Source organism: Piliocolobus tephrosceles, unplaced genomic scaffold (assembly GCF_002776525.5).
Source record: "Piliocolobus tephrosceles isolate RC106 unplaced genomic scaffold, ASM277652v3 unscaffolded_32181, whole genome shotgun sequence".
NCBI lineage: Eukaryota > Metazoa > Chordata > Mammalia > Primates > Cercopithecidae > Piliocolobus > Piliocolobus tephrosceles.
The window spans coordinates 9,701-17,826 of NW_022315623.1; the positions used below are offsets into that span (position 1 = coordinate 9,701).

At 59.2% G+C, this 8,126-nt stretch overlaps 1 long non-coding RNA gene across 1 annotated transcript; it reads left to right on the forward strand.

Annotated features, from left to right (window-relative positions):
* Positions 1-1,953: 1,953 nt before the first annotated feature.
* LOC111534346 lies at positions 1,954-6,051 on the forward strand. The gene is made up of 3 exons (XR_004228773.1): positions 1,954-2,040; positions 2,788-2,984; positions 5,730-6,051. It is a non-coding gene; the product is annotated as an uncharacterized LOC111534346 (long non-coding RNA).
* Positions 6,052-8,126: the final 2,075 nt, after the last annotated feature.

Genomic DNA, 8,126 nt, shown 5'->3' on the forward strand with positions numbered 1-8,126 from the left:
CCATCCATATGTACATACATCATCTACCCTCCACCCATCCATACATTATCTACTCACCCATACATACATACAGACATACACATATCATTCCAACCATCCACCCATCCGTCCATCCATCCATCCATCCAAGCATTCATCTATCCACACACCCATCCATCCATCCATCCATGTGTCTATACATCTGCTCATCCATTCATCCATCCATCTACTCATTCCTAAGCCACTGCTGAGCACCTGTTGTGTGCCTTTTCCCTCCCTCCAACTGGTTCCCTCACATCCTCCCCCAGTGGCCAGCATCTTCTCCCTGAGGGCAGAAGTGTGGCCCCTCACAGTGCTTAGCACCTGCTGGTATACAGCACATGCTCAAATAATGGCATCACTCAGTTAACACACAGGAGAACTTGCTCCAAGCGACACGTGGCACATCTCCTTACAAAATGAATCTATCATAGCGGCTGTTTTCAGAGGCTTTCCCAAACACAGTGTGATCTGGAACAAATTGTGAAGCCCATGAGCCTGGTGAAGCTTTCATTATTGAGCACCTGCTGTATACCTCCTTGAGCTGAGGAGAAGGATCAAGAGCTCATGGCCAAGAGGGGACCAGGCCCACCCACAAACACTGTTGATGTGTGGCCCTGAGCTGCGGCAGGGATGTGGCAACGCAGAAAGGAACCAGGGGATGGGTTCCCAGCAATCTGGGGGCCACGGAGACTGTTTGAGTGCAGGGGGGGTGGGCTAGAGCTAGCCCTGGTGGTAGGATTCACAGGTGTCGGGCTCCTGGGCTGCAGCTGCTTAGTCACCTCCTGGCACTCGGGTACATCAGTTCATTGACCTCATGCCAGTGGTGGGGCAGCCCTAATGCACAGGTCTGAAAAATGCTCAGGTGTACCTGCAGTGTGGGAGAGGAAGGAGGCTGGCAAAGGTGGGTGTGGCCACCTCGCCAGGTGTGGGTCTTGAGGGAACTTCTGCCTCCTTTCAGATGGCACAGAATGTGGTCCTGTACACAGGCGACTCCAACCTGGGGTGGAGCCGTTTGAGGCAGCTGGAGACATCTTCTTCAATGGGGCCTGGGAGTGGGAGAAATCCGTGTCCTTCTACCAGGTGAGCTGGCCTGTGGGCTGATGTGGGTGGGCCTCGGGGGGGCACCTGGGGGGCTGAGACACAGGTGTGTCAGGGCAGAGGCCTCCCACCTGGAGGCAGGGCCACCCATGCACATGCTTAGTTTCCCAGTGGTCTCACCGGGAATAATATTGACAGTGCCCCTGCCCGGGACAAACGCTCGGGTCTGGACATGACAGTAGCTCTACCCTTTGCACCTGATGATCTCAAGCAACCATGAGCGGGAAGTCCTGTGCCCATCTTCCAGATGAGGACACTGAGGCTCAGAGAGGCACAGGGATATGTCAAAGGACATACAGCATGTCCGTGGGAGGCCCAGGGCCAGGGCTCAGATCTGCATGCACCTGGGCAGGCTGCATGCCCCAGCGCCTTGTGCCCTGGGGCCCAGTACAGAGTAGGTATGCAGCTGTGTGGGATTGCATTGAATGCATTGAAACGGGGACGGCTTCTCCCTTCCTCAGAGCTCACGGTGTGGCTCAGCTCTGGGCACAGATAAATGTGGTGTTTTTAGAGCAGAGAGGAGTGCTGGCTCCCCGCAGTCAGACCCCCGATGCCCCGGTGGGAGAGGCTGGTCTGAGGCTGCCAGGTGTAGCTGGATGGGCCTCAGATGACTCTTCAGCCCCCAACTTGGGTGTCTGAAGCGTGCGTTATCCCATAGCACAGAGCTCTGTGGTGGTGCAGGGGTAACTGGGGCGTGGGAAGCTCCAAGCACATGTTTGAGCTCTGAGGTGGGTGCTGCGGGAAGCCTGACCCCACCTGCCTGTGTGGTAGGACCGGGTCCTACCCCTGGCAGTGACTATGGGCAACCGCAAGGTGTGCCGCAGCTGTTCAACAAGCCAGTGGCACTGCTGGCCATGCTGGAGGAGCCTGAGGAGGGCTTGGAATTTGCCCACATGGCCCTAGCTGTCAGCATCACTCTGGGTAAGTCCCCTGAGCGCCCGTCCTGCCAGAACCCACACTTTGCCAGAGCCGAGCCTCCATGTCTGCAGGGCAGGAGCTGAAACAGCTGCTGGATTTTCCTGGTCTCCTGTCCAGTCAGGCAGATCTGCCCAGCTGGCTTCCCTGTCTGGCGGTGGGGCACAGCCCGAGGTCTCTCACGTAGCGCAGCGCTCCCTGCCTGGCTGAGCTCTGCTTCCTCTGTCTCTTCCCGCTGCTGATCACAAGGGCCACCCAGTGTGCCCTCTGCCTTCCAGACATGCCAGGCATCTCGGTCCCTGTATGTGCCAGGCTGAGTGGCACATTCCCTTTGTCTTGTGCCCTTTCCACCCTCATCAACCACACAACTCTCTGGCTGATGAAATCCCAGTTCCCCTTCCAGCAGCCTGCCCCTTAAGGCCGGGCATCCCCTGGTGCTGTGCCAGGTCATCTGTCCTCCGCCAGAGACAGGAAACCCTGGGCAGGCCGCATGCCCCAGCGCCTTGTGCCCTGGGGCCCAGTACAGAGTAGGTGTGCAGCTGTGTGGGATTGCATTGAATGCAGGCTCCACGACACTCTCCCTTCAAAGGGGAGGACATCAGAGGGGACTGGCCAGAGCTGCCCAGGTGGCCGCAGGTGCCTGGAGGCAAGCCAGGTGCTGCCTGGGCTCTGCATACCTGCTCCTGAGGGGCCTGTGCCTGACTGCCCCAGGGAGCCACGTCCTCACACCTGCCCCTTTGGCCTACACCCCAGGGGACCGGCTGAAAGAGCACGTGGCCTACTACCGGCTGGCCGCCCTGCACCACCGGCTGGGCCATGGCAAGCTGGCGGAGCACTTCTACCTCAAGGCCCTGTAGCTCTGCAACTTGCCGCTGGAGTTCGACGAGGAGACCCTCTACTACGTGAAGGTGTACCTGGTGCTCGGTGACATCATTGTCTACGACCTGAAGGTTGGTGGGGAAGGACAGGGCTGAAGGTGGGTGGGGAGGGGCAGGGCTCTGGGTGTTCCCGGTCCCCTTGGAGTGGGTTCTCCACCCAGACCCCAGGGGTCCGGGTTCCAGCCTTCCTTAGGAATGGCCCAGTGGCTTCCCTGGAGCTCTGCACCCAGCTAGAGGAGCCGGCAAGGTTAGCAGATACAACCCAGCTCCCAAGCTGGCCAGGCCCCACCCTCAAGAACTCAGTCTCAACCAGGGAGGCTGACACATGAGCGGGCAATGGTGGCTTCTGGGTAAAGAAGGGGGATTGTAGTCAGGGGGACCCTCCTGGAGGAGGTGACACCAAACTGAGTCTTGACAGTCAAGTGTCAAGTTACATTTAACAAAGAAAACAGGGTCGGGAGAAGGACATTTTGGAGGACAGCATCATCCTCACATTGAATCCACGATGCAAGATCCAACCCAAATCCCGGTGCCTCCTCTAGGAAGCCTGCCCAGGGTGCCAGCCTGCACTGAGCAACTCCTTCCTGGAGTCCCGAGACACCTGGAATCTTCACATCACCCAGGAAGGGTGGGGTGGGACCGGTGTCTTACCGTCGGGTTCACAGACAAGGGAACCCCAGTTCACGGCAGGTGCAGTGGGGCGGGGCCCCGGCCAGCCAGGCTGACACCTTGCTGGGTCAGGTCTGTCTCGAGAGGAGGTGCTGTGCTCCCTCTGCCCCCATCCCTGCAGGGGTGGAGAGCTGGGACTAGCAGACTCAGACCTGGGGTGTCTCCACCCTCTGCCCAGCAGGCACCAGCACCATGTCAGTGCTCCTTATGGGCTGAGGGGCCAGGGTGCTCCAGTCCAGGGACCGAGATCTTGGGGGCCTTAGAACAGGAGGAGCTGGGGCAGTCCTAAGACCCCACCCCGTATCCCTCACCACAGGCCTGGGGCTGCCCGGGAGGCCCCCGCCCATTGCTGGCGACACCTGGTGGTCAGAAGCTGTCCCTGTGGCCTCCCAAGTCCCAGCCAGACAGGGAGGTGCCAGGTGTCAGGCCCAGAGGGACGCTGCTCACCGCTCAGGGGCTCACCTGGGACCAAGGGACAGGCCCCCCAGAAGTGGCCCTTTATCTCTCTTGGTTAAGCCTGCCACCCACTCTGCCTGCCCAGGAGGAAGGAAACAGCCAAGTAGTACCTGAGAGGCCAAAGTCCATGGTTGGGGTCGAGGGGCAGAGGCCTCCTTCACCTCCTTGTGCACAGCCCTCTGGGCCTCATCGTGATGGTGCTGTCAGCCCAGGCCAGCTTCCCACAGGGAGGTCCCCTCAGAATTCCCCAAGGGCGGCTGTCTTTCTAAGGCCACACCCTCCTCCTTGTATAGGAGGCTCTGGACCTGGGGCCCAGAGGAGTGGGAGAGAAAGCTGGGCTGGATGGGGCCTGGAAGGCTGGCAGAGAGGCAGGGGTAAATGGGCATCCTTGCCGATTGCCTCTAAAATGGGGTCCCCTTTAGTCTACAGGGGAGAGTGAGCCCTGGAATAGGGTGGATTAGGTGTGTCCTGGCTCAGCCTGCCACTCACTAGCTGCTGCACACACTACAGTCACATGAAAATGCACACGCAAATGCACACACAAATACAGGCGCGCACACACAGACACACGCACAGTCAGGCACACAAACACAGGCGCGCGCACACACACAGGCACAGGTACACGCACAGGCACACGCAGAGACATATGCATTGGCTGTCTGCTTCCTGTGTAGTTGGGATGCCCCCACCCCTTCAGGAAGCCCTTGCCTCCCACCCCTGGCTGAGTCACGGGCCTCCTGGGACCCCCACAGGCTCCTGGGCTTCCCTCTGCCACAGCCAGGGCCACGTTTGTGGTCAGTGTTCAGTCCCAGGTCCCTCAGACTGGGAGCAAAGATTTTAGGCTCAGCCATGCACCCAGCAGAGTCCAGTGTTCGGCTGGGCCGGGGGGGGCATTGGCTGAGCAGTTGCAGTGACTCGGGGGCCTTCTCACGCCCCTGCTCCGTGTATGGGGCGGGGCAGTGAGGGAATGGACTGCTGCATCTTGGACTTTGTTCTTGGCCCTGGGAGCCGTCTTCAAGAGGGACAGGCCAGGCCTGGGTCTTAGAGAGGTCCCTTGGGTGTCCCCCACGTGGAGGAGGCGCCCGGGGAGAAGCTGGCGGGAGATGGGAGGGTCAAGGTGGAGGTCTCGGAGGCAGCATTCCAACCCAGGGATGGTGAGTTTGAGCCAAAGATGCATTGAAAATGGAAGTGGATGTCTGGGGAGTCACACTCTGTCAATATTTCAGGGAACATTGCCAGGGAGGACACCTGTGAGATGGTTTTGTACCTGGCCTGGCTCGTGGAGGGCCTGGAAATGGTCAGCATGGACAGGGGCCAGAGGGGAGCCTGGGTCACTCAACGCTGTGCCCCTGCTGTGGCTTGGAGCCACGGGTCCTGCATGGAACTCCCAGAGCAGGCAGGATCTGCCCTGACCTCAGCCCATGGGGGAAAGCAGCCACTGCCTGCAGAGAGGGTGGGACTGGGGCAAGAGGCTTGGGGTAAGTGGAGCCTAGGGATAATCAGGAAGGCTTCCAGAGGTTTCAGGGTTGTCCCCATCTCCTGCAGCTGAGACCACAGCAGTGTCACAGGCTTCAGGGCTCATGGGGTGAGCCAGCATTGGCTGGACATGTGGAATGACCTGGAGATGGGAGCAGCCTCTGGGAAGACAGGCTCTGAGTCCCCCTTTTGCTGAGCATGTCCTGTCCCCTTCAGGAATGGTTTGATGCAGCCGGGTACTATCAGCTGGTACTGGCAGCCGCCGTGGACCTGGGCAACAAGAAGGCACAGCTGAAGACCTACACACGGCCGGCCACCATCTCCCACAACTTCCTCCTGGACTGCGAGAAGTTGCTCTTCTATCAGAAGGCCAGGACATACACCACAGTGCTCAATGTCTGCAGGGTCAACCTGCCTCCTCTGCCACTCTGCGGGTGAGCCCCCTGGTTGGCCCCAGCCACCCTTGCTGAGGACAGCATCCGATAGAGTGGGTTTTGTGCAAGGAGGATGGTCTCCTGCTTCTCCTGGTGTCTCCCGTGGCTCATTTTCTGGGAAATGGAGGCATGAAAGCAGGGTTCAAATAGCAATAATTTTTTTTTTGCAATAACATACTGAATTCTCCAGGGCATCCTTCCCTGTGTGCTTCCTGGACTGTGTCTAGGGGCCAGCTCCTTCCCTGGTGACAGCCCCTCTGTTCTTGGGGATGAGAAGGACCCTGAGTCCAACAGACCTGGGCCAGGTCACCATGAGCCTCGGTTTCCTTGGTGGCCAGAGGGGAGATGGTGGTAGAACTCCCTGGGCAGCTCCCTGCTCTCCTTGCTCAGAGCTTTTGCTGTAGGTCTCGTGCCGCCCTTGCCTTTGTCCTTCAGGCCACTGTACCCGCATGTGGGGGCTGCTAGTGCCCCTGTTCGCCATTGAAGAAACAGAGGCACAGAGAAGTTAGGTGTCTCACCCACCGTCACACAGCAGGTAGGGGCAGAGACACAGAGCCTAGTACACTGACCACCACACCACCCTGCCAGCTTGCTGCCAGGAAGGTGTCCCCCATTAGGACCCAGGGTCAGCTCCTGGACCTCTGTTGTGGTGTCAGGAGAGCCACAGGCCAGTGAGGGTGGCCCCGGGGATCCCTCACTCAGTGTCCTCTGCTCCCAGACTTGGTTGGGCCGAGCCTGGCCAGTCCCACCTCTGTCCACCGGTCAGCCCTGCGGGAAGTGAGATGCAGGGATCTCCGCCTGTGTAGACGCTGCTACCCAGTATTGAAAGCCTTATCTGGGCTGCTCCCTATGCCGTCCCCACAGGCCCCCTCCCCTTCCAGCCCCCGGCCCTCATCAAAGTCCCTGGAATCCCAGGTTTTCCTTCTTGGAATCTCTTGGCCCCAGGGAACACAGCTCCCACGGTCTCTTTGCCAGTTTACGGCAAGGAAACCGAGGTTCGGAGACTGTGGGTGTCCCACGTGATTCTCACATACACTGCACTCTCCCAGGCCCCTTTTTTTTGAGGCGGAGTCTCGCTCTGTCGCCCGGACTGGAGTACAGTGGCCGGATCTCAGCTCACTGCAAGCTCCACCTCCTGGGTTTACGCCATTCTCCTGCCTCAGCCTCCCGAGTAGCTGGGACTACAGGCGCCCGCCACCTCGCCTGGCTAGTTTTTGTATTTTTTTTAGTAGAGACGGGGTTTCACCGTGTTAGCCAGGATGGTCTCGATCTCCTGACCTCGTGATCCGCCCGTCTCGGCCTCCCAAAGTGCTGGGATTACAGGCTTGAGCCACCGCGCCCGGCCCTCAGGCCCCTATTTTAAACACTTTAAATGAGGTGACATTCACATCGCATGCAATTAACTATTTCAACGTGAATAATGTGGCATTTGTGCACTCACAGTCCTGTGCAACTACTCACGCCATGTAGTTTCAAAACGTGTTCATCTCCCCAGAAGAAACCTGCCATCCCCACTAAGGTGTTACCCCTCCTTGGTATCCCCCAAGCCCCTCGTTTAATGGAAGGGGAAACTGAGGCCCAGAGAGAGACTTGCCAGTGGGTGGAGCTCTGATTATAAGGAATCAGGCACCCATCTGCTGCTTCAGTCCTGGGTTGGTTTTCCACTCAGCAGAGGTGACAGAGCCAGGAGGTTCTGGGACCCCATGCTTGCAGCCAGAGCTCTGCCCCAAGCTTTCCCACCAGGGCGCAACAGAGAGCTTTCCAGAACCGGCCACGGGGCTGGCGGGAAGCAGCGGGTCAGAGCTGCTGACAAACCTCACGTGGACCCCAGATCGCTGTCTCTGTGGGTTGGGCTTGGGAATTGGAGAGGAGGCCGCATGATTGGAAACGTGAAGACAGCACGGCCTGGCTGGAGGAGTGGGAAGCGCCGTCACGTTTACTGAGGACACAGATCTCCTGCCCACTGGGACGGGCATGCAGACACTCTTCTCGGGGTGGGGTCCGCAGGTCCGGGTTGCTCTCGGCCCCCGACCTGCCTCAGAGTCCAGGGCCTTTGGAACAGTGCCTCCCCATCTCCACCCACCCTGGCTGGTGCCATGAGAGGACTGGATCCTGGGATCCTGTTCCTCTTGGGCAGCAGAGACTGGGGGACCAGAGGAGATGATGGGTCTTCAAGCCC